General features: G+C 42.6%; 1 protein-coding gene and 1 long non-coding RNA gene across 2 annotated transcripts in view; one reads left to right on the forward strand and one right to left on the reverse strand.

Moving 5' to 3' along the window:
- Positions 1-27,427, reverse strand: part of LOC309542913 (uncharacterized protein C5orf34 homolog) — a 427,157-nt gene that overhangs the window by 200,791 nt on the left and 198,939 nt on the right. The gene's annotated exons all lie outside the window — the stretch shown is intronic.
- LOC309514547 lies at positions 12,101-12,444 on the forward strand. The gene is made up of 2 exons (XR_014212054.1): positions 12,101-12,186; positions 12,221-12,444. It is a non-coding gene; the product is annotated as an uncharacterized lncRNA (long non-coding RNA).

Genomic DNA, 27,427 nt, shown 5'->3' on the forward strand with positions numbered 1-27,427 from the left:
ATTCGTCATGTCCCAAGCAGCTTGATCCTACTACCAAAAGGAGTTGTCAGCTCAAGGCTTTGATCTAACAGTGTGAGATTCATGGCTTGATTCTATGGGCTCGTCAAACTGATTGATCTGAATTATCTCAGCTTGGAAAGTGTAGTAGCTATTTGTGCTGTTGTTCAGAGCTTGTCTTCTCTGTCTGGGGCAGTGTCAACGCCAGCAAGGCTGAAACCAGAGTCCTTTGTTTTTGGTGCTCCCTGTAAGCAGGAGGCCAAACAGATCAACCCCAAACATTTTTCTGCTTGAGGTAGAGCAAAAAATGTATAAATTATTTTGGCACCTGAGACAACCCCTCCCCCCAAGTCCTTTTCCCTGAGAGTAAAAATGCAACAATAACAAATTAAAACAACTGTGGGATAACCAGTCTCATATAACCAGCTTGCTTACATCTAATTAACACATGAAGGGGTTAAGATCATAGAGTAAGCTGTCCTGCCAGGCTTAGCATAGGTCCCTCCCCCTCACCTTGAGAGGAAGGGAATCAAGCCTATTGTTGTATCTCAGTCTACCTGAGAAGCTCAGCATGTGAAGAGGTTCTGAACTGGTTGCTACAGCTCAAACCACATGGTTCTCATCCGCCACCCTTGATTTCCTGTACCAATAATTTAGGAACTGCCTGTGCAACTTTTTCTGAATGATGTATGGAAAAGTACATGAAACTGACCTTTGGAGAATTTGTAAATAAACCATTTTTCACTCACCAAGCATGTGGTCTTTTTCTATGCTAGGGGAAGAGGGAAATTAAGGAACTCACAAGGGCATATTTTAAAGGTCTAACACCCTATATTTCCACACTTTACTTTGCTGCCTATTTTGTGATTTTTAATCTCTCACCAAAGTGTACTTGCCCCAAACTTGGATCTTGGCATGTAGGAATTCTCCTTTATATTTATATTTTTAACTTGAACCAAGAATAATGAGCAATTTGCTCCCCTTTCATGTCACCTCAGATCAGCTGTCTGTCAAAGCAGCTTCACTCTGTTTAATGGTAGGGCTGGGCCTGCAAATCCAAGTACTTCGCAGGTGGCTTCAGCTCAGCATCGGAGTTAAAGAGTGACACCAGTTACAAATAATATGCCAGGCTGTTGCAAGATTGTCATTTTGTGTTTCTTTATTTCTTATATCACCAAATCTCTGCATTGGGGTGCCAGGTTGATCTCCTCAGAGAGGTCCTGTGTCTCTAAAACAGATTTGGGCAACTGGCAGACAACGGGCATGAACTGGTGTACCAAGCCTTCCTGATTGTCCTGCCAGCCCCATCCCAGTCTATCAGTGGTTGCATTGTCACTGGAGTGGGGGGGGGAACCCCCAACCATACTGAATAGAGGTCACAGCTTCCTCTGTTAAGCAGCACAAAGTAGCGAAGCGCTTTGTGCCTCCTCTATTCCCTGTTCAGATGCTTTGTTTATTGCTAACTGTTGCTTTGGCAAAGAGGGTTGTTTGTGTGGCCACGGCCACTGTTGAATGTGTCCCCAAAAGGAGTGGCAAAGTGGGAATTTGGCCCTCCACTGCTCTAAGAGTTGCACTGAGGGGAAATTCTGCCGGAATCCATTTCTGACCACATAGTAATTTGATGCCAGAATAACGATCCCTTCTTAACTCTTAAAGGCACAGAGATCTTTTTATGGGTAGAATCTGCTAACAATGTTGTTTAGTGCTTCTGCAGACTGACCTCCTGGTTTTTGACTTTGGCTTGCCTCTGGATTCTGCTTCTTGCACGGTGGATGGATTCTTTGAACAACTGCTTTGTACCTGTCCAGATGGGTTTGTGTTACTGTTTCTCTGAGCCTTCAGAAGTGCCTAGGAAAGATCTCTGGGCTTCCTATGTTCTGGATCATGATAGCTGGTCACTGAGCAATTCAGCATCTCAGAATTCTGGCATGACCTGACTGAACTGCACCTCTGATCAGGTTGGGCAGGCCCTGATCCTGCAGGTCTGATCCTGCCCAGATTTTGTTCTCAGCAGCAACCGCCACTAAAACACTGTAGAAATTGGATTTGGTAAGATAAAAATGCATTTTTCAACATGCATATTGAAAAAGAATATCTATCCTAATGCATGTTTTCTGATTAAAAAAATTGCATATGTACGGTATTTAAAAAATGATTTTTCTTTTAAATTGCAGACTCATGTGGAAAGGTCTGGAACAAACTTATGAATGAGCACATGTGGAATTGACACGGACTGGGAATACACTGATCCATCATTACCTCAATGAAGCAGAGCAGAGGCTGAGAGGGGGCAAGGCTGGTAAAAGCCAACATAACCCAATTCTTAAAAATCTATGCCAGCAGCCCAGATACTGATGTAATCTGTTCCGTATGAATGGAGTGTCTTAGCTGGTGGGACAGAGAGTGATGTGCCCAGTTAGCCAAGGGAGGCTTTTTAATGGGCTGTGATTCATAACCTCTGACTCAAACTTCCTTTTGAGCCCTGAGAGCTAAAAATGTTCTCAGAGGCAGATATGTCTCTGTGCTCTAGTTCATACATTCATTCAGCAGAGATGCTGCAAAAGTGTGGCGAAAAAGCCATGTGTGTCCTTTCCCCCTTTGCCAGGCAGTCAGGCCAAGCCAGGCCGGGCAGGCAACAAGCAGGCAATGTTGACACCATGGCACTGGCTCCTTAAATGTGAACTTTCCAAATTCATATTTTCGGAAACAATATGCAGAACAACACACAGCCACCCTTCCAAATTCACACTTCTCTAAACTGGGCAATGCAGTTCTACCAGCCTAGCAAATGCATATATGAAGGTAAATTGTGCACAAAAAGGCATGGATTAGTGAAAGTAACATATATTAGAGAAAATTGGTTTGCAAAAAATGCACATGCTAGGCAAAATGACATCCTTAACTGTGTCTAATAGGAGACATTCTCACTAAAATGCAGATTAATTTTCATGAGGATTTTTTTCAACAAACAAACAAACAAACAAACAAACAAACAAACAAACTGCAAATCATGGAGGAGATGTGGAGAACTGGATTTAAGATGTGAAAAATATGGGACCCTGGTGAGAACTTATTTTGGATTATATCCAATACAGAGGTGCCCCAGGTGGCTGCGCCGTATAACAAGCAAGATAGCAACAAAACCATTTTTACTGTATTGTCTTTTTCAACTCCCAATGGCTGAGTAGATGAAATTTTAATTGCCTCAGAATGAGTGTACCATAGAATATTTTCACAAAACGGTTTTGCTTTATTGTTTTCTGATAATTTGTTGATATCACATCATGTCGGCCTTCCACAACCTGGTTCTTTCCAGATGTTTTGGGCCACAGCTTTCATCAGTTCTAATCAGTGTGGCTAGATGGTCAGAGATGATGGGAGCTGTGGCCCTAAACATCTGGAAGACACCAGGTTGAGGAAGGCTTTTCTAGGCAACATTGTAGCTAGAATAAGTGTTGATGTTCTGTTGCATCTGCTGGATTCCTGAAGCTGAGTACAAATGTTCCAGGTACTGTACTACGTGGGACCTGGGTGGTGCTGTGGTCTAAAACATTGAGCCTCTTGAGCTTGCCAATCAGAAGGTTGAAGGTTCAAATCCCTGCAATGGGGTGAGCTCCCATTGCTTTGTCCCAGCTCCTGCCAACCTAATAGTTTGAAAGCACACCAGTGCAAGTAGATAAATAGGTACCGCTGTGGTGGGAAGGTAAACAGCCTTTCTGTGCGCTCTGGCTTCCATCACAGTGTTCCTTTGCGCCAGAAGCAGTTTAGCCATGCTGGCCACATGACCCGGAAAGCTGTCTGTGGACAAGCACTCAGCCTGAAAGTGAGATGAGTGCCGCAACCCCATAGTTGCCTTTGACTGGACTTAACAGTCCAGGGGTCCTTTACTTTTTTTTTTAACTACATATGAATATATGACCCCTGAACACATAAAAATAAGTATATCCATCAGTGTGTTTTCAGTTATGATTGATTTCAGCCTGGAAATCCATAAGATAAGCCTTTGCTATGGTCAACACAGAGGGTTATTATTTTCTTTTTAACAATCAAATATACCAAATATCAAGTCTGCGACAGGCCTTGCGAAATATGCTGTTCCTATAAGGAATGCGGAAGGAAAGCAAAGGTAAATGACAGGGGTAAATATTTTTCTTTCTTCTTGCATCCTTTGGGACGCAGATCTTTGACATTCTGTTTATGGATCCCAAGTGCAATTCAGTCCGGAAGACAGAATAATTGCCTGGCAGCTGCTCATGAATGTAAAATTGGGTCAGTCCATTGTGAAAGATTTAAGCATTGCCATAGTGGATCAGCCCTAGTTTTAATTCATCCACATTGGCCAGGATCCAAAGAACTGTGAAACTAGTTCTATGGACCCAAGGGAACTTGAACTTGAGTTTCTCAAACAGCAGCAACAGCCTCCAACACCATGTGGCAAACGACTTTTGAAATTCAATTGAGTTTCAAAAGTTGTTTTTTATACACCACGGGAGTCTTATCCTCAAAGAAAAATGGAGAGAGATTCGCACTAGACTACACTCCTTGTGGACCACCGCCATTGTCTTTCTTCTCTATCCCAGTATCTGGTGCAACATTGACCAAATAAAATGTGTTATATAAATCAAGAATAAGAAACCTGAACCTTCCTAAAAGCACAACCCCATACATATCTACTCAGAAGTCAGTCCCACTGAGTTCAACTGGGACGTTCCCCCCTTTAAATATGTATGGGATTGCAGCCAAAGTAGGGATGGAAGAATCTATCAGTTTTAGTTTCTATCAGTTTCTCTCTTTCCTCCTCAGTCTCGGCTTCAGTTTGCCCAATTCTGAATTCACAAATTAGTTTGTGAAAATCTTCAGAAAACTCTGTATACACTTGAATGCACCTTTCTCCTAATCTTCTCCTCCTCCTCCTTTGGTGATCACTTGTAGCCGAGTAAGATTGTCTTCCATAAACACTGTTTTAACAATGAGTCCATAAGTGACTGTGGAGGCCAATTCTGGATCCACACATCCTTCCAAGTGGGGACATTGGTTTCCGGGCAGCAGTTAATCACGGTGTGGTTTAATCACTAGCGTGCCTTCCTCTTAGCACGTATCTCTCTTGCGTCCTGAGTTTGAGTGTCTTCAAAGCCCATGACACCTTTGCTAAAGGTTGTTCTCCAATTGGAGCTCTTGCAGGCCAGTGTTTCCCTATTGTTGGTGTTTATACTACATTTAAAAAAAAAAATGCCTTGAGACAGTCCCAATAGACACATTTTGGCAAGTCATTTCCCCAATATAATGTATCTCTGCATGCTGCTTTTGACAATAAAAACTTTTTTTTGCACACCTACCCTTAATATAAACATTTTTAATATGCATTTTTTTGGGGTTGGCGGACTGCATCACAAAATTCCGTGTTATATTCAACCAAGCCATCCCATGAGTGCAAGGACATCTGCTCACACTACAGAACTCTGCTTTCTCCTCTGGCTGCTGCTCTGGGGGTATTCCTAACTCTCTGGAACAAGTTTATTTTGGGGGCAGGGTGGAGATGGAGGGTGCATGAGGAGAGGAGAGGAAGAGGAAGTTCCATTGTGAAAGTGGGAGGTCCTTGTGCGAACAGGACAATTTCATTGGATACAACAGTTCAGAGTATTATTACAAGTTAAATTTATTGGTTGCTTTTTCACCAAAGTAGCTCAAAGCAGCTTGCAATATATAAACGGACAAACCGATACATTAAAATCAGTACAAAAGCATTGATAAAATGCTAAAATATTATTCTATATTTTTTTTTAAAAAATATATAAATTAAAATACCCCACCCACTCAAAGCTATAGAGAATTAAAAACCAAAACCCTGGTGCTTTTTTGATTCACATATTGGTTTGAGAGATGCAATTTAGGTGACTTTTCATTGAAAAGTGAACCGAAACCAACTCCTTCCCCCCATTTCTAAACCTACATCAAGAAAGGGGCAGGGCTGTATTGGAAAAAGTGGTGTCAATTGGCAACTTCCTTCACAGCATACATGGCAGCTTCGGAAGGGAGGGATATTTTTCCTTGGGACTGTGGCATGGGAGGGAAGTTTAAAGCCCACCTTCACTGCTGCTCTTCCAGCTGCTATCTTCAAAAAAACCCCCCCAAAAAACCCAACAAAAAGTTCAAGGCCAAACTATGCACTTAACTTAATGTGTAGTTTGGCCCATATGCACCTAATTTGGTATGGGATTGTGGCCCATGTAAACAATAATTTATTAAGCACCATTAAATGATCTTCCAGGATTATTATCTCTGGTGGGTGGAATTCCTAGTTCCAAAAAGATACACAGTGACCTCCCATCCTGCTGAGTCATCTGGGAGAAGTCCATTGCTGTTACAGGCTTATCATCCACCACTGATGAAAACCCCTAAGTATGTAGGCCTGAGCGCCCAGATGCTTGTTGGTTTGTCCAGCACTGAGTGTGCAGGGGCAATGTGTTCTGCACCCTTTGCCAGGACTTCGCAAACCTGAGACGGCATCTTTCTTATTTTGGAAAGCGTATGCATTGCTTTCTGATTGACCAAGCGATCGTAGGCATCTCAACGCAGAACACTGGGTTCAGTGGGATTACTTCCAGGTAAGTGGGTGCAGGATTGCAGCATTAGCGAAGGATAAAAAAAAGGAGTGTACAAGGATTCTCCATAGCAATGGAAGCTTGTGCTGGCTACATTCCAGCTTGTCCAGTGCACCCGAATGTGGGGTGTTAATTACCCTAGTAGCCACAGAATGATGCACCGGTGTGATTCATCAGAGTAGATAGGCAAAGGATGGATTAGTCATGGGGGGGGGGAAACAAACACACCCCGGCTCCCCAAATTTGAGAAGAAAGATTCTGGTTGGCTAATCTCATGATGTGGTCGACTTTTCACTGGATACACAAGAGTCAGGACAATCACGTGGAGCCTAAATGTGTCTAAACTGTTTTGTACCAATGTCAGGGAATAATAAGAATGCCGTAAACAGTGCTCTCCTAAAGGACTTTTAGAATGATGGCCAGACTGTGTGCCAGAGGATGCCTCTCATTCCAAGGACATGGAAAGATGTTATTTCCACAGAGTGCTTGGCGCAGAGGGGAACAGGTGGTGAACAGACCGCAGAGAGGTCATGGAAGGGGGTGCCAATAGGAGGTAGCAGTTGGAAAGGATGCTCTGCAGTGTGTGAGGGCTAGCTGTCTTATGATGGGCTTGGAGAGCGCCGAGTGGATTAAATCAAATGCTTGGCTTTGCGAGCCAAAACCTTCCCACCCACACGTACCTTTCCAGCTATTGTCATGAGCCATGCTGAGATGTTCTTGAGTCAACGTCCGCTAATTTCAAAGGAACTTCCTCAGGAGATGTGCCACATGGATCTTAACGATAACATGTGTCTCTCTCATGGGCCTGATTGTTTAAGAACCAACACCCCACCCAGGCCTCTTACTTCCTTTGCCAAGTTGCATTTGGGATTTTCATGGCTTTTGAGAACTAAGAGTTTGGGGAAATTTTCGCCACTGGTAGGTGATGGACTTTGACGTAATTATATATAGGCACCGGCAGTGGGGGAGGGAAAGGGCACCTAACATGTGGCGAAAAAGATGGCTTTTTTATTATAAATTTCATGCTCTTCTGAGTTTTGAGAAGTTTTATAACCTGTTCTATGTGTAGCGGTTTATAAACACAATGCTCAGTGATTACATGATACAGGGCAGCAGATGTGTTCTATAAACAATTTTAACACTTTGGAAGATGGTAAACTACTTTGTACAACATGGGGAACTCATCAGCCTTTGCAGAATCAAGCCAGTGGAACAAATTAATGTCATGGGGTCCAGAGTCAGACATAGACGGCTCAATCCCAATTTAGCTCATGGCAAGCAACTACTCTGACTTTTGCTGGCTTCCCAGGGATTCGCTCCTATTTCACAGAAATGTATAGCTTTAGATATATGACTGGACACCTACTAATGCAAAGTGGGTTTTTTTTTTTAAAAAAAACCCTACTTCAGTGACTTTGTGTGGATAGCACATATAGGATAATAAGGATGGTGGAGTGGCAAGTAAAATTTGGATACTAAATGCCAGCTTTGGTCATGAAAGCCATAGCTCTGTTGTAGACCATCAGCCTTTGATGCAGAAGGTTCAAGGTTCAATTCTCAGCATATCCAGGTGGAGCTGGGAGAAACCCTTGCCCGAAATCCTCAATAGCTTTTTTACCAGTCAGTGTGGACAACAGTGAGCAACATGGACCAATGGTCTGACTCAATATAAGGCAGCTTCCTATGTTCCCAAGACATGGATGATCAGTGCCTTGAAAAGTCAGTACTTAACCAGAAAGGACATAAAACAGAAATGCAGCTTGATTTGCAGTAAATCAAAGAGCCAGTTCATTTGTTTATTCTTTTTATTTAAAACATTTGTACGTGAACCTTCAGTTTATCAAGACTCCAAGACTTACAGTGTTTCGCTTGCATTGAGTGACCACATGGAAGCCATTTGTCAGGAGTACCCAAGGCTAGGACCTCATAACCTTGGGCATAGTTGTCCTCAATGGTGATTCACCAGGGCTATTGTATGAAGCACCTCTACCCAGGCAGTGGAGTTACTCTGCCCACCAAGCCGAACTGCTGGCTGCATTTTGCTACTAACTTCATTTCCTGAGGCAAATATGCATGCATGGTGAAGGTTATCCCCTTAGAAGCCAATAAACTCTGGCTCATGACTGAAGGAGGCCTGAATGCCTGTTTTGTGAGCAGAAATATGTGAGAATTGGAAATGTTGACAAGGCTTTAGCCCAGCTAAGACAATGCACTTGTGTGAAGAATGTTCGAGATGTGTTACTCCATGACACTAGCAGAGCTGGGTGACCTTCATGAGTCTCTCTTTACCCCAATAAGGCTTGGGATCATGTCAACCCCTAAAAAAGCAAGTGTTTCTGGAGTGTTTGTCCCGAAACCTGTCATTTAACAATACAGAACTGAATTTTTAGTGAGAGAACAAGAAAATTAAGAAAATTTGGGATGTCACTGCGATTAAAAAAGAGATTGAACTCAATGTTAGAACTGATCTCTCCCCCTCCCCCCTTAGCTTCATGTTTTTCTAATGGATTTTTGCTTGTTCTGATCCGTTTGGATTCATTTGTTTTCTCTTTAATAGAAGATTATTATTTTTTGCTTAGAACATGTCCCTTCTTCAGTTCTGGGGCTGCTTTCATAGCCATTCTCCTTTAAGCCAGTCCTTTGGGACTGAGGCTTTGATCAATAAACAACTTTGAACAGATTTTGATATTTGCTTGTTCCCAGGTAAGGTTTACACTTCAGCATTTTATTTTTCCAACCTTTCTCCCCTTCATCTTGATTCCTCTGGATCCCATGCAAAAGTTCACCCCTCAGCTCCTTGCTGAATCCACAGAAACTTTTATTTTAAAAATTTCTGCTCGGATTGGTAGCAATCGTATTATTTCTTTACCCTTTTCTTAATATTTAAGATAACTTACTATAAGGCTGGAATATAGCACAGCTTTTAACTAGTTTGGACTGGTGGAAGTTTTAGGGGGCAATAAAAGTAGAGTTGCATAATAGTTAAAATGTTATTAGTTTTGCATCCCATAATAACTGTAAAAGTTAAGCTGCACATAGTTCTTCTGAATAGAGTTCCATATTCATACTCAATTTTGTTTTTCACATAATCATTATTTGCAGATATTGTTCCTTATTTCTTCCTTCCCCAAGATTTGCATATGCTGTTGATTTCTCTTTGGTAGTATTCTCAAATCTCCCCTAAGCTGAAATGCATTCCCTGATCTTCTGCTGATGTATTTCAAATAAATATTTCCAAACAGATTCCAACCTCTTGGATCTTGTTCGGTCACCACCCTCTCATCCATTGGCACAAATTAAGAACCTTGTTTTCACCTCCAGCAGAAAGGGCTATAAAGGGTTGCTGTTTAGACTGGGGTTTTGCAAAGACAATGGCTGTCTTTCCTGCATATGCCTTGTTCCCTGGCTTGGCCCCCGTTGGCTTCAACCTTTGATGCATCTCCTGGCTCTGACTCGACAGCTGCTTTTGGCTCAACCCTGGCAACGCCCCCTTTCTGAATGTCTGGAATCCCAAACCCTTCCTCCAACTGGGTGGTCCAACATTCAGGGAAAGCTAGAGATGCTTGCCTGCCCCTCATTTCCCCCTGCGGTCGCAGGAAAAAGCGCAAGCCTCTGTGTGCTAATCCATGACAAGATGAAGTAGCTCCTTTTCAGAGTGAAGAGCCGGTGGTGATCAGGTTGTTTGTGGTCCAGCTAATGTTTTCTAAGAGGCGAGGGCAATGGCCTAGTAGATTAGTACAGATCCTTTCATACTTAGATGGAGGATGCATTCTACATGAATCCTTCACTTTTTAATTGAAATTTACAGGGCACGAAAGGAACGTAAGATGGGCCTTTCTGGATCAGGCCAAAGGACCTTCTAGTCCAGCATTCTGCTCTCACAGTGGTGAACCAGGTGTCTCTTCTGGGAAGCCCAAAAGCAGGGCTAGAGAGTAGCAGCTGAACTGCTCAACGCCTATGTGCACAAAACTATAAAGGTCACAATCCATGATGGAAAAGCTCCATTTGACAAACTCCATTGAAAAAATGGATAGAAGCAGTTCAAGAGCACAGAAATGTTCTTTGGGTCGATGTAGAAATACTTCCTGGTGGATTGTGCCCAAAGTCTTGAATGCATTCAATTCAAATGTTCTGTTTTCAGCCAGAAAATCTGGACCTTAGTAGAAAGGCCTCTAGAGGAAAAGGATATTGGAGGCTACTTCTGCCCATCGCCCATGTCAATCCACACAGTTCCTTGAAGGCCAAGACTCTGGGCTGGATCCACAGAACAGTTTTTGTGCTTCTGCTTCCACAAGCAGAAGACCACGTTAGGAGTTAGCTTTACTTTGGGCTTATTCACCCTTACCTTTCCTCTGCTTCCCCCAGGCATGACCCACTTTTTAAAGCGCTGTATTAAACCTCTGCCTGGTTTTTGGGGTTTTTTTTGCTCCAGAGCTTTCGTCCTGTAAACCCATACTTTTACAGCTTGATCAACACAAATGGCAACCTGCAGAAAACCCAACTGGACGTTTGCTCTGGTTGAGCTGTTAAATGCGAACCTGCAGCTGGAAAGAATGGGACAAAAGGTAAATGTAGATAAGTTGTATCATGAGGTGTAACACAGCTCTTCAGTGAATGAAAATGCCTAAAACGCACCTTTGAATCCAACCCCCTGAATGCCAGTGCCCATCAAGGGAAGTGCTAATGCCCCAAGTTGAAGAAATTACCAGAAGGACATGCATTTATACTCCAATATGACCCCAAAGTTGCAAGTAATCTTGGGGTGTGCATCTCAGGTTGTGTTTTGCAGCATCTTGAGATAGCATAATGCCTTTGGTCCAGTCATAGAATCACAGCACTGTAGAGTTGGAAGGGACCCCAAGTGTCATCTAGTCCAACACCCCACAATGCAGGAATCTCAGCTGAAGCATCCATGGCAGATGGCCATCCAACCTCTGCTTAAAAACCTCCAAGGAAGGAGAACACACAACCTCCCGTCCTGCCTATAGCATTTATATTGCATGGACCTTTGCTTCAAATGTCACTAGGTTGATGGTTCTTCTTGCATCATATATACAAAGAGTGAGTACTTGGCCGTCTCTTATAATTCTGCACTCATCTACACCTTCTATCAGAGTTTTCGCCAATAATAATACAACCAAACTGAACTACGCTGGGATTAAATTTGGCTGAAGTGTTTGCCTGCCTGAGCATCATCTTGTAATTAACAAGTGTCCCACGATTTCCAGAAAGTAGCAAATTATAGCTTGCGGCATACCAGTCCTGTCATTGTTTTTCGCCAGCGAGGAGAAGAACTATTTATATGCAGCTGCCATGAGCAAAACTGTAGCTGCGCACGTAATCTGCTGCAAACTTGGCCAAATAGTTGCACTTGAAAGCAAAAGGACCAAGAAGAAAAGTCAGGGAAGAAATGGAGATGTTTACAACTAAGGGGAAAGAACAGAGAAAGATAGTCATAAGTCACTGTGGTGTTTGCCTCCTAGGAAAGGGTTAAAATAGGCGTGATGTGATTGGCCAGTGAGAATGCAAGAGGGGAATAAAAGTTAGAGTGGGAGGTTTTGAAAGTCAGTTGAGTTGAGGTTTGGGAGTTGAAGTTGAGGTTTGGGAGTTGGGGGTTGAAGTTTGGGAGTTGAAGAAGGAAGAGGGAGGTTTAGGTGTGGGTTGGTAGAGTTGTATTGTGAGAGAGTGAGAGGAATTGTTAGGTGGAGTCAGATAGATAGTTGGAATAATCAGTTTGGAGTTGTTAGGAACTAAGAATAAGAAACTGACAAGGGAAAAATTAACTGAAACCATAAGCTTGTTCCTGCATTTAAAAATAAACTTGATTATTTGTTTATGTTAACAACTGACTGGACTCCGTGTGTCCCCATGAGATACGTGGTGGTGGCAGCGGAAAAAGCAATCACAGTGGCGGCACAGGGTCAATAGACCGTCAAACGTCCGGGGGTCCTGTGTGTGATTGCCACAGTCACAGCCATTGATCATTCAGCAATGGCTTGAAATCTGTTCTAGAGTTGCTCAGTAGAATAAGACAGGTAAAAGAGATGGGCACAAGTAAGCCAAGTAAGTTCCTATAACATTCTGCTACATCAGTTTACTTTACATTTTTCAATCTTGGAGGCTTTAAAGTGGCATCGGTTATTGCTACTGGAGGCACGGAAGGGGCGAACGGGCCAATTTCAGTTTCTCATTTTTCCAATCTTACGTTCAATTCAGTTCAGCTCCACATCAGTTTAAATTTTCTAATCAGGTAATGATGTCAAGCTGATGCTTGGGCAGTTGAAATATTGCATTCACCATTTATTCAGCCTCCCATTTAACAGGATGGTTCTTGGAACTCCGTTTACACACTACTCTCTGCACAATCTCAAAGAGGCACAGCAATAAAACTTGATGCAAAGTCTCGATGCTGCTCTAAAAACACATAGGCTCCGACTCTGGAATTTTTAAAAGGGGAGGGACGGTTGTATTCACTTGTAAACACAGTAAAGCTGAAGTACCAAGATTTTGTGCTGTGGCAGAGGAGATAGGCTTCTTCTTCTTCCTTTTGGTCTCTTGGAAGGGGGTAGAAATGTTTAAGATTCTGAGAAGAAGTTCTCCTAACAGTGGGCAAGAGGTATGTAGTCAAATCCCTTTTCAAGAAATGGGATTTGTGTGTATGCTTCATGCATACTTGCTTTGCAGGTTTGGCCTTTGGGGTTTGCAAGGTCAGTGATCTGAGATTTTAACTCAGTAATGCCTATCATCTCTTATTCCTTGGCATCTAGTGACCTAATGAAACTACATTCATAGATTTCTCTATTAGAAAAATAAAGAAATACAGTCTTGTCTAGGTTTTGCACTGGGCTTTCCTGTTAACAGGGGGTCATACCTAACAAAAGCACTTTGCGACATGGATACTGAATATTGCTTGGTCTAGAGTCCTGAGCTCTTTCCTGGGCAGTGATGGGCCTCCATTTGGGAGCCCACCTCATTGCTCTTTATAGACCTGCAAGGTCGCGTTAGGTGCTGAAACTATTCCAGCCAACAATTATGGTCACTCCCAAAATGACCAAAGGGACATTACTGTAACTAGACAGCATGTCATGACTATTCTATGGTGGTCAAATAGGCAAGAAGGGTACTGAGAAGTCTCTGAAACTGTGTGGAACTGCATTGGTCAGTCTCCGACTCATAATGAGGCATATGGTTACAGGGGTCAGCAAACTTTTTCAGCAGGGGGCCTGTCCACTGTACCTCAGAACTTGTGAGGGGACGGACTATATTTTGAAGAAAAAAAATGAACAAATTCCTATGCCCCACAAATAACTCAGAGGTGCATTTTAAATAAAAGGACACACTCTACTCATGTAAAAACACCAGGCAGGCCCCACAAATAACTCTGAGATGCATTTTAAATAAAAGGACACATTCTACTCATGTAAAAACATGCTGATTCCTGGACCGTCCATGGGCCGGATTTAGAAGGCAATTGGGCCAGCTCCGGCCTCCGGGTCTTAGTTTGCCTACCCATGGGTTATAATGTAGCATTGGCTCATTTCCAAAACTTTTTGAAACCCACAGTAGGCATGTTTTTGGTCATTTTGGGTGGACCTTCCTTCCACGGGCAGTGAAAAAATATGTCTCTGAGTTAGTCCTAATTAGTGTTGATTATCATAGAAGTGGTTTGTGACATATTTCAAGTGAATCCAGATTGCTGTTTTTTTTAAAAAAAAAATCAAAAAATCTAGTAAAGACAGTTTTACTATAGAGATGAATACAGCAACACTGGTGTTAGCATCTTACTTCTTGCAGTAACAAGCAATTCTGATCATTCCAATTTATGTTAAGAAATTAAACTTCTGTAGTGTGTTAATAAATTTAATCCTAAGGACTCGCTTTCAGCAAAAGAGAGGGAGGGCGAGATTCAGCATGATTAAGAGTAACCTTGGAAGCTGGTCATTTTAGAAAAGCTGTCAGGGAATAGTTTTGGAATACATTTAGAATCCATGCTTCCAGGTTTATGGCAAAATATGCAACTTAGTAATTGGCTAATTCCTTCCAGTCTGCCTGGCTAAGCCCTCCCACGGCTGGGTATTGTACTAAGCCAGTCATAGCCTCAGGTTAGGTAGGTATTGATGATGGATCACCTCAAGATATTTTAAATCTGAAGATATGTAGACATATACACAATTACTTTCCCTTTCCCGACACAAATAGCATGAAGAAGAAAGGTCACATCCAGTAACCAAGGGATGGAATGCTTAGACGTCAGATTGCGTTAGGCAAACAGTGGAAACTAGGCTAATTGCAGGCATTTACTGGAAGTTTTGCTCCTGTGATTTACAATGGCCTTTTGCAGGGTGTGTGTGTGTGTGTGTCAAAAGTTCATGTGCTTGACATTTATACATTTTAGGAAGAAGGCTTCCCCCCCAAAAAAAAAAAACAATTTCCGTTTACACATCTTACATCACTAGAGATCATGAGCTAAGCCTTTTAACTGCGTATGCCTCTCCAACACAGTAGGATTTCTTTCTTTTTTTTTTGTATTGCACCATATATACAGGGAATCATGTGAGATGTTGGAATGGAGTGGGTGTTAACTGGAAGCAGCAGATGAACTGATGGGTTTCAGTTATGGGAAGTGAAGTGCAAAATATATATATATATGGGCGGTGATCAAAGAGACTAGATTTTGGGGTTCAATTACTTTCCCCACTGCTGTCTTTGAAAAGAAGAGTTCTTGTCTGTGCCCACATGGCTTTGCCTTTTCAGCTGGAACTCTGTCGGCTCGTGGTTTTTGGCAGCAAGAAGCCAAGAAATGCACAGTCAGAATTTAGCTTCCCAGAGCCAAGTAGTTGAAGTTAAGATGAAGCCGGAATGAAACAGCAACAAGTCAGGAGTAAAGCCAAGGATTGGCTGGTAGTGCAGAGTAGGAACCCTAGAAGTTTTATTCAGTTGTATGTGCATAGGATGATGGTGGTCAGGAGAGTCTAATATTAAACAAGAAATTAAATACCATAGCCATCCTAACAGGACTGCAAAAACAGTTCATAAATAGTCATTAAAATAACTAATGCACCATAGTCTAAGGGCCAGTTCACTCATTGCATAGGATGAACCTGGTTTTGTCATGGAATCAGGGCTGGCCCTACCATTAGGTAGAGTGAGGTGGCTGCCTCAGGTGGCAGATGATGCTGAGGGGCATGGAGCAAACAGAGCTGTGTGTGCAGTGTGGTTTGTCTGGCACACCCTAAAGCAAGCCAGCTGCCCCAAGTGCAGTGGAATATGCTATCCTGTGATGTTAAAGTTAGATTCAACTTCTGGTCCAGTGAGCTGCTGTATGTAGAATGAGGAGCTGCTCCATCTTCTCCTTTGCCTCAGGCAGCAAAATGTCCTGGGCCAACACTGTGCAGAAGTGCACACTTGCCAGGAAGTCGTAGCCTCTCTTAGGTCACATCCACAACATACTTTCAAAGCAGTATTGTACCATTTTAATAGTCATGGTTTCCCCCAAGGAATCCTGGGAACTGTAGTTTATTAAGGGTGCTGGGAACTATAGCTCTGCAAGGGGTTTTTGTGTGTGTGTGTGTGTGGGGGGGAAGAGCCATGGTATAAGAATGCTTTAAATGAAGTGCTATTTAGAAAAAGAGGTGCTAGAACTCTCATAAATGCCTCCTTTCTTCTCTTATAATCGCAGTGGTTCCCACCTTGAGAGGTGCTGGAACTGAGTTCCAGCAAGTTTCAGCTAAAAAAAGCCCTTTTTAAATGGATGATGGGTGGGACCTTATCTCCCTTATGCATGCATGTGTTTGACACACTTGCTTGCAAAATTTGCATTTTACATTTTTATATGTTCCCTTAAAAAATCTTAGATGATCACCTACGAAAATGATATTTGGAGAGACCCTAACATTCACTCCAAAGTTCGGATTATTTCTCTGCTTTTCTTGCACACTCCTAACCATCATGTGCCCTAATAAACAGTTTCGATTCTGCCACCCATGTCACTTTGCATTGCTCTTTTTGCATAACAAGTTCAGATTCTCTCATCCAGCTGCTAGATATGTTTACTTCCCTATTATGTTTGATCACAGAATGACATTTTCCAATGTTTCCTGCCTTCTAAAGAGTAAGCTGTAAGGGAGTGAGCTATGAATGAGAAGTGCTAGAAAGAACTGGCCAGTTAGTACCTTGAAGCAGCCACAGTCTGCAAGCTAGCTAGTGTTAATGGAAAGAATACAATAAATAGGGAAATTAGAGAATACAATGAAACTATAAAGCAAAAGATGGAACCAGATGGCTGGAGAAGGAAATACGACAAAACCAAACACAGGATTACACACACACACACACACAGAGAAAATAAGCATCTGAAATGCTGATGTGCATATTGACCCCTGCTCCTGAAGATTTACTAGCAATAAAAGCTGGAATGAAGGAAAATGTGAGCGGAAAATGGAAATGGAAAACTGGGCAAAGACAGAACTTTGGATCAATTGCTACAGGCCCTCGGGCTTTTACGGCATTCGATACGTATACCGCCCATGGTGCATGAAACAAGGGCTCTAAAATGTACTAGTCTTGCCTGCATTTGATACTTCATTTGCCAACTGCTAACAATGGATTGCCTTATGCTTTGTCAAAATGTAGACCGGCAGTGGAGTTCTCCTACAGCCTACCGCAGGCTGATGCAGCCCACCAGCCAGGCACCTTTAGTTATACTGCTGCTTGTCTTGCACAGTAGAAACAGCGAGGATTTCAGAGAGATGAGTCTGGAGTGTGCGGGGATGTGCATAGTTGCTCTGTGCATGACTTTTGCCCAGCAGAAGCCTCTCCCCATTGCTCTCCTTGCATTGGGTTCATGGCTGTGGGTAGGTAGTTTCTGAAGATATGGACGATGTCCCTGTGAGCTGGAACCATGAAAGCTCTGAATTCCAGCTTAAATGTGCTTAGCAGGCTACTGCACTGCAGACATGTCCTCAACGAACATACCCACCAACATTTCTCCAATGAAAACAAGGATGTCCAATTCCATAATAATAATTTTATTTTTTATACCTTGCCCAACTTACTGGGTTGCCCCAGCCACTCTGGGTGGTTTCCAACACATATAAAAACATAATAAAACATTAAACATTTAAAAACTTCCCTATACAGGGTTGCCTTCAGATGTCTTCTAAAGGTTGTATAGTCTCCTTGGCTCGGGGCCCACATAACTCCATACCCTCCAACATTTCTCCAGTGAAAATAGGGACGTCCTCAGGAAAAGCAGGACATTCCAGGATCAAATAAAAAACTGGGGTGGCTTCTGTAAATTTGGGGCTGTCCCTGGAAAATAGGGACACTTGGAGGGTCTGATAGCACTGGGCTGGGTCAATGCAGGGAGCAGAGTGAATGTGTGTTGTCTTGCTGCATTGCATCAAGTGAATTACAATGATGTGAGCCTGGACCCCCAAATAGAGCAGATATGGAAGTTCTACCTGTGATATGATGCCTGTAACAATGGCCTGTTCCCACCTCCAAGACATTATTTGCTTTTTCAGCCAAACTTAAGTATCATAGGATGAGTCGTAGTTCAGTGACAGTGCATCCCTTTGGCATGCAGAAGGTACCAGGTTCAATTCCCGACGTTTCCGAGCACTATTCAGTGTTGGTGCTGACCTTTAAAGCCCTAAACGGCCTCAGTCCAGTATATCTGAAGGAGCGTCTCCACCCCCATCATTCTACCCAGACACTGAGGTCCAGCACCGAGGGCCTTTTGGCAGTTCCCTCACTGCGAGAAGCCAAGTTACAGGTAACCAGGCAGAGGGCCTTCTCGGTAGTGGCACCCTTCCTGTGGAAGGCCCTCCCATCAGATGTCAAAGAGAACAACAACTACCAGACTTTTAGAAGACATCTGAAGGCAGCCCTGTTTAGGGAAGCTTTTAATGTTTGATGTATTACAGTATTTTAATATTTTTCTGGAAGCCGCCCAGAGTGGCTGGGGAAGCCCAGCCAGATGTGTGGGATATAAATAAATTATTATTATTATTATTATTATTATTATTATTATTATTATTATTAATTATCTCCAGGGGGTGGAGGAGAGACACCCCCTGTGCCTGAATTCCCGGAGAGCCACTGTCCATCATAGTAGATAATGAGCTACATGGACCAATGGTTTGGCTTCAGTATAAGACTGTTTCCTATGCTCCTAAATGATGAAGAATCTTATGTGAACCAAACCTATGGCCACAGAAGATAGATAGCAAATAGTGCAGAGTATCACCTCGGTATCAGTTATGAAGTGCAGTTTTCAGCTTCATTTCAAATGCGGAACCATAGAAAAAAGGCTGGCTTTCCTTAGCAAGAGCACAGAGGCTCGCCTTGAAGGGTTCTCCTTCAAAAATTAAGAACTCTTTGTTTCCCCCCCTTAACCAGTTAAAGCCGTTTCAGAATTTGGATCTGCTGCTCTTGCTGGAAGGAAAATGTCATTGATTACAAATCATGTACAAGGTTATAGTGAAAAATGCCTTCCTTCCTGGGTCTTTCTTTTACAAACACATTTGCCTGCCTCTGCATCACGAGATGCTGGTGGGGACCACCCAGTATGGGCCATTGCAAATTGGAAAATGCTTCATGTTGAACCAATTTATGGACTATCCATTTTCAAGGCGTACGAACGCAACAAATCCACTGAATTTTGTGCCTATGGCAATGCATCTATATGTGTATGTATATGTGTGTGCACATACACGAATACAGGAATTGTGAACGCGTTCTCTGAGTGCTGGTTGTTATGTAGTGCCCAAATCACAAAACAGTGCCATCCACAAGCAAGAGCGAGGTATCAGTAGCTCCGAGAACCCAAACATTTACAGAACTACAAAAAAACGCAAACACCACTGTAAAAATAGCCTGGGGCAGGGGGCAACCCCTTAAAAAAACGGAGTGGAAAATGCAGAAAATCAGGTAAGGGGGAAAGCAGTGGAGTATCATTGAAGTGGGCATGCCTGGATGTAACCCTGAAAAGGAACAATCCACACTGAAATGTGTTGCAGTTCCCACTTGTCCACTCTATTCCCAATGTTCAGCTGTGAGTGCCTATGTAGCATAAATAAAACCACCCAACAGCCCAAGAAGGAGGTGCCAGTGGACTTGGGGGACCCCTGATGCTTGCAGAAGTACAAAGAAATATTCACAGGGGGGGGACCTCAAAAGGGAGGGACACAAGAAACAGCCCGATGAGGACTGAGCATAATGAGAGGGCATGGACTGCTGGCTGAGAGGGAAGGAAGGAAAACTGGGTGGGAGGAAGGGAGGGAGAACAGACTATCTTGGAAGGATAGCTCAGCCTGTACAGCATGAGACTCTTCATCTCAGGGTCGTGGGTTTGAGCCCCATCTTCGGCAAAAGATTCCTGCACTGCAGGGGTCTTTCTTTTTTCCTTTTTCCTTCTATGATGGAACTCCTACTTGGGGACTTCCCTGGCTTTTTTCTGGCCCACATAGGGCCAGTCTGGATAGTTAGCCTTGGTGAAGACTTGACATTTTCATCCCCCAAAAAGTTTTTGAGTTTCTGCCGAATTGAGGCTGCATTTTAATGTTGTATTTTAATCTTGTTTTTAAGTTGTATTTCAGTCAGTTGTTTTATATCTGGTGTTAGCCGCCCTGAGCCCGGTCTTGGCTGGGGAGGGCGGAGTATAAATAAAATTATTATTAATATTATTATTGTTATTGTTATTATTATTATAGATGATCCTCATGGTCCCTTCCAATTCTGCAATTCTTTTTTTTTAAAAAAGCTTTTTTAAATTGAATTTTACAATTTAATCAGCATAATCCATAAACATAAATCACATAAGAAAGTAAGCATACACCCCCTTTCCAACCACCCATAGACTTCCCTCAACTCCCCCCTTCCGGTTCTTTCTAATATTCTCTCATTCTGCATATTCTAATCTAATCTTAATATCATTCTTCTTTACGTAAAAACTCTATTTTCTTCCAAAATCTTTTATATCAAACCATTTAAATCCCATATTCTACTTACTTATTTCCACATCATTTTTCAACATCTACCATATTCTATTTTGTTAATTGTAAAGGTTTACTCAAAACCTGCTAGTGAGTCTTGTTCTTTACAATATTTCTGTATATATAAAATAAATACATTCCAATCTTTTGTAAAGTCTTTGCTGTCCTTCTCTTTTGATCTTGCTGTTAAATTTCAAATTTCGCCATCTCTGCATATTCCATCAACTCTGCAATTCTATGATTCTATGTTGGAAGAGAGCATGTTGGGTTGAGTTGAACCATGAATAGCAGCAACTTTTTGTTTGTCGGCATACTTCTCTCTCTCTCTCTCTCTCTCTCTCTCTCTCAATCTAGCCAGCTAACTAACATTATGAAGCAATGGCGCTTACTCTATCGGTATACATCAGCCTATTTTATAGTTGCTCTTTGTTGTTTCAGCTCAGTGAAACAGCACATGAAGCCAAAATTGGGTGTGTTTTAACTCACTGCTCCCCCCCCAATTTTCAAGGCTACATAGAGCAGAATTCAAGAGAAAGCAGCCACCGACCGCTTCCCCAGTCCCAAATTTGTATCCAATAGGATTAGGAAATTCCTAACAGATGTTTAATTGCATTTTTGTTTCAGAATCTGGATCTGCATAATGTATGTGGCCATCTGCAAAACCCATAGAGATGCAAAACAATGACCTAAGAATAGAAGGTTTGACCAAAGCCCTGTCCAGTCCAGCACCCTGTTTTCTAGAGTGGCCAGTGGGATGGCTTGGGAAGCCTACAAGCAGAATAGTCCTCTCCTGCTGATTTCCCCCAGCAATGTTTCCGATCCTAGAGGTGGCATACATCCATCATCAAGACTAATTGCTATGGAGAGCGTTATCCTCTATAAATTTGTCTAATTCCTTAAAAAAAAAACACCTCCAAGTTATATGGCCATCACCACATCTTATAGCAGGAAATTTTAGAGGTGAGTGATGAGCTGTGTAAATAAGGACACATCGTTTTGTCTGTTTTGAACCTTCCACCCCTCAGCTTCATTGGATGATCCCAGTTCCTAATGAAGTGAGAGGCAAATGCAAACTTAGTTATTTAAACTGTTTCTGTATTTCTCCACATCATGCCTGGCTTAAATGAAAGCTGGTGAGTTTGATGAACTTCTATCACACCATCCCTTGTTTTCCTTCCTCCTCCTTCTTAACTAAAACCAAACCAAACAACTGGCGTGCTATAGAAATACAGTTTAGAGAGTGGAATGGAAGCTGGACTGATTGGGAACAGATAAAAATAAAATAAGAGCTTTACACAGAGTCAGACCATTGCTCCATGTAGCTCAGTACTGTCTACACGGACTGGCAATGGCTGTCCAGGATTTCAGGCCCTGTAATTGCTTGGAGGTTCAATCTGGGACCTTCTGTCTGCTCTACTACTGAACCAGTGTCTTTCCCCATACTCTTGAAACAGCTAAAAGGCTAGGAGACTGTACCGCAGGGTTCATTTTGATTCCTCATCTAGGGTGTATTGGAACTGTTGATGTGTGTGCAGCATCTACTCTTGGGTTTTCTTCTTTTAATTGACTTGCAGCAGAGTTTCCTTTTCATTGAGCTTCTTTATTATTTACAAAAAGTTCCACTGGCCAAAAACAAATACCATAGCATGATCTTTTCTTCTTCCAACCATCCAACCAGAGACCCAATACTGACTCATGCTCATTTACACACTGACACTTTACTCTGACCCTTATTGATCGCATGCCCTTAATAAAGGCACCTGTTGCTGGGTAGATTTTTCTGTTGCCTAGCAACCTGTTCAAGACCAATTCTCAAGTTCTTTCTAGAATATCCCAACAGGAACACCAAGGGAAAGCCACCCCAAAGTGCTGGTTTCAATTTGGCCTCACGAGTAAAGCAACCACATTTATCTTCCTGTTTGTTAGAACTTTCTGAAATACGAGTCTTGAGACTATGAGGAAAGTGACAGGTTTTGATCTGCCATTAGAGTCCTCCAGAAACATAAGAAGAACCCTGCTAAATCAAACAGCATCTTTGTTCTGATACCTGATTATCTGTTGTTGTTCTTAGCTGTACTGGTTGTTCTCGCTGTATTTAATTCTGGCGTTTAAAAAACTGTTCCGCTGCCCTGGGATCCCTTGTTGATGAAGGACGGCCTATAAATATTTTGAGTGGTAGCATTGCTCTGAGCAATGAACACAACATCATTGCAAGGAATCAGAGGACACAGCAGTAGCCCGAGGTAAGTACCCACCCCTTCCAGGGGAACCCCACCCAATATACATCCCATAGTAGCTCTCCCTACCACTATGCATAATGGATCATGAAAGCACAAGCTTGAGGAGTCTGGAACTTCCACCATATCTGATGAAAGCAGACACATTTATTTAGCACTTTATTTATTTATTCAACAAAATCTATATATAGCTTGATTGTACTGAAACCTCCAGACAATTTACAAAATGTAATTGACTCGAGGTAGTACCGAAGGCAGTCTCCACCAAGCTCAACCCCCTAGTAATTGGATGAAGCCTAAATTTCCATGTCCTCCACTTGCCCCCATGAGTGTGAATTCCGATTGGCCACTATCTCCCTGCCACTATGTGAGGGGAAAACTTGTCCTGATATGTCTGTAATGATGCTGAACGTGAATTAAACAACATTTAATCTCTCTTCTGTCCAGTCAAGAAGGAAAGCCTTTTCTATTTTTCAGCCATTGAGGGAGTTCCAAGGAGCACAGGGTGGAACCAGACTTTTGCTCATGGATGCCCTATGGAAGCTTGTCCAAGGCTGGTAACCCCTCCATACCAGGGCACTGTTTTAGATCCACCACTCAGCAACCTGGACCCAGCTATGACCATGGATCTGCAGGTCATGGTGAGACCAAGGAAAACATTTCTATTTGCCCTCCCTTCCTTAACACAGGTAATTATTGGAGTTTCACTTCTCATATCCATCTCTGCCCCTCTTATTTCCCCAATTTCACTGTCTCTGAATCTTTGTGTTAGTCCAAACTGCAGTCATTTACAACTGAGCTATCCCCTAGGTGCTTAAGCTGATGGGTTTGAGTAGCCTGTGCAACTTATAACCACTAAGCATCTTGATATTTTCTATTTCTGTGGTGGGGCTTCAAGCTGCACAGCCATTCACTTACTGCCTGCATATTTTTTTTTGTAAATAAACTGTTATATTAATTTAGTAAAGGTAAAGGTACCCCTGCCCGTACGGGCCAGTCTTGACAGACTCTAGGGTTGTGCGCTCATCTCACTCTAGAGGCCGGGAGCCAGCGCTGTCCGCAGACACTTCCGGGTCACGTGGCCAGTGTGACGAAGCTGCTCTGGCGAGCCAGAGCAGCACACGGAAACGCCGTTTACCTTCCCGCTAGTAAGCGGTCCCTATTTATCTACTTGCACCCGGGGGTGCTTTCGAACTGCTAGGTTGGCAGGCGCTGGGACCGAGCAGCAGGAGCGCACCCCGCCGCGGGGATTCGAACCACCGACCATGCGATTGGCAAGTCCTAAGCACTGAGGTTTTACCCACAGCGCCACCTGCGTCCCTTAATTTAGATGGGCATTTACTGAATTTTCCCCAGATAAGCAAGGCAAAATTTTAATAAGATAAGCAAGACAGTTTTAACAAATGTGCTCCACTTGGTTCATTGAAACGTGAATATTTTTTGTTAAATTATTTTCAGGCAATGGCTGTTATATGATTTGTTCAACTCACAACAGCTGCTGGCTGTATTTATTTTTCTTAAATGTCAGCTGTGTGATGAGTCTCTAGAATGCCTCTCAAACTTTTTATTTCTTTTCTCCTTTTATCATAATTCAAAGAAATATTCTGCAGGAGTTTTGGGTTTTTTGCTGTTGTTATGGTGTGTGTGTATGTGTGTAGAGAGAGAGAATGGAAAAAAACACTTCTCAACTTGGAAGGTCTTACAGGCAAAGGAAGAAAGAGTAATCTGAAATTGGGGATGGTGCTCCTCTTTGCTACGACAAAGTCAGTTATACAAGAAATCTATCCAAAATGGATTAAAGTCAGAGGGAATGGTTCCATTTACTCAGCTGAAAATTGGAGCAGGCCTGCAGTTTTTCTTCACAGTGACCTGAGGTAAATCCCACAAAAGAAGAGAAAAAAAGAGTGTATTGTTCATTGGCAGAAGAATGGGACACACAGAGACTTTTGCAGGCTTGTTTTTCATTAAGAGGGGAAAGTTGCAGTTTGCTATAAACGAGCTGCGTGCCCATTTCCTCTTTCTTGGCAAATTTTCTTTCTCCTTCCAGTATGGATGTATGGATGAATGCCGCATGTTGAACAATTTCAATCTTGGCTGTTACCCTTTTATAAAACGTGTGTGTGTGTGTGTGTTTAAATGCTGTTACCCAAGAAATGCCCTAAAAGCATATGTGGAACAGCACCACCCAAGTTGCTGGAGCATACAGCCTTCGCAATTGCACCTACCATGTGTTTTAACAGAGAGTAGAAACACAAGGTCACTGTGTGGGCAGCAGCAATAGCGGATGTTGAGCAGCTTGCAATGTGATACCTTCTTATATACCCGCCATGTTCTCATTTGTCCCATATGCCCATTGCACAGTCCATCAAATGTTGCATTCTCCATCACTGACTGCATGGGAGCAGAGCACTCATAATGTTACTTTTCTTGCTTCTGAACCGCGCTTTGCTTCGCACGAGCTTGTAACTGAAATAATTTGGCATAGGTATGTTTGCTGTTTGCAATGTTTAACGAAATTAATAAAAATTCTTTGTAAGAAACCACTGATCTGTATTTTCAATGCAATGTCTCAGATTTATAAATATTTGCCATATAAACTGACAGGAGTCGAGGTGAATTATCTTCATTCTGATTCTTTCAAAAGTAACCAGAAGCCTGTAACTTGAAAACTGGATCAGGCCATAGGGAAGCAACTGTGAACATAAGAAGAACCCTGCTTTATCAGATCATCTAGTCCAGCAACTCTGTTTTCCACAACCACCAATTAGATCCCTATGGCAGAGGTGGGGAACCTCAGGACCATGAACTGAATGTGACCCCCGCCCAGGATTCAAAATCCTGTCCTTGGTAGTCTTCCCATTCTACACCCTCTCATATCCCTTACTCTGGACCTTTGTCTTGCTGGATTGTGACTTTGAACTGTGATTGTGCTTTTTGCTTTCCTGAATGGAGAGATGTGGAGGGACGTAGATGTAGGAATGGATTTAGGCACCAGGAGAGGACATATTGTTTAGTTACTGTCATTCCTTGACTATGTTAGTGAGATCAGCAGAATACCATCCTTTGTAGCTTAAACTTAGAAGCTAAGACAAGGTTGATTTAACCTTCTAGAAACAGTAATCCAGGGTGCTTTAAGACAGACAGGATTTTCTTGATAAAAAAATTCCTTCCAGTAGCACCTTAAAGACCAACTAAGTTAGTTCTTGGTATGAGCTTTCGTGTGCATGCACACTTCTTCAGATACACTGAAACAGAAGTTGCCAGATCCTTCTATATAGAGAGAAGGTGGGGAGGGGTATTACTCAGAAGGGTGGTGGGAATGGGAGATTGGCAGATAGCTGAGATGAGCCTGTTGACGACTCTTAACGACTGCAATAGGTCTTACAGGAAAAGGCAAGGGGTGAGAAGGTGAAAAATGGCTAAGTCATGTATAATGAGATAAGAATCCAATGTCTTTGTTCAGACCAGGTCTCTCCATGGTTTTAAGTTTGGTAATGAGTTGCAATTCAGCAGCTTCTCTTTCCAGTCTATTTCTGAAATTCCTTTGTAGTAAAACAGCTACTTTGAGATCTTGTATAGAATGTCCTGGGAGATTGAAGTGTTCTCCTACTGGTTTCTCTGTTTTGTGATTCTTGATGTCAGATTTATGTCCGTTTTACCCCTTTTCTCCCCCTGATAAACAACATTCTCTCTCTCCCCCCCCCCCTCTCACACACAGACACACACACAGTTTTGTGAATAAATAAAAGTTGTATTTACTTACATAATCTAGGTACTGAAGCATCAGCTACAGCAGCAAAATGAAGGTAGGTTTATAACCACTAAGTTACAAAAGTACAAAATGTAAGCATTAAAATGGTGTCTGAGCTGCAGAGCTCAGATATGCATGCATGGTTAGCTTAGAAACATGGTGAAAAAGAAGAAGAGGCTGCCCAAGCTGGCAGGAATGATGTAGTGGTACAGCATCTTGACAAGGCAAACAACGGAAGTGATCTCACAGAGTTCTCTCTAGCAAATTTAACAGGGAAGCTCTGTGAGCCTCAGCTCCTTCATATGCCCATCTGGCAAAACATGATTTGTTGATTTGACTGCAATAATGTCCCACAAGTAGAAGCCTCTTGACTTTCGCATGGCTGGTATGCCAGCGATTATGCAAAGGTACTATTGTTCCACCTGCGGTTGTATCTGTCTGGCCCTACTCAGCACTGGCAAGTTACAATCAGGGAATGATTGCTCTGGCTCAGAGGCCAGTATGGCTGGTGCTCATTGGGACTGATAGGGCAGAAGGCAGGGAGAACAACAGGAGGCAGAGCCAAAGTCAAGGACAGATAGAGCCCATTAATTCTAATTTTCTCCCCTTCTGCTTCCTTGCTGGGTTCTAGCAAGCCTTCTGTCGGTTCCCTCACTGCGAGAAGTGAGATTACAGGGAACCAGGCAGAGGACCTTCTCAGTAGTGGTGGCCGCCCTGTGGAACGCCCTCCTGTCAGATGTCAAGGAAATAAACACCTATCTGACTTTTAGAAGGCATCTGAAGGCAGCCCTGTTTAGGGAAGTTTTTTGTTTGAAGTTTTATTCTGTTTTTAATGTTCTGTTG

The sequence above is a fragment of the Podarcis vaucheri genome, assembly GCF_965113315.1.
Source record: "Podarcis vaucheri genome assembly, chromosome: 11".
NCBI classification, from domain to species: domain Eukaryota; kingdom Metazoa; phylum Chordata; class Lepidosauria; order Squamata; family Lacertidae; genus Podarcis; species Podarcis vaucheri.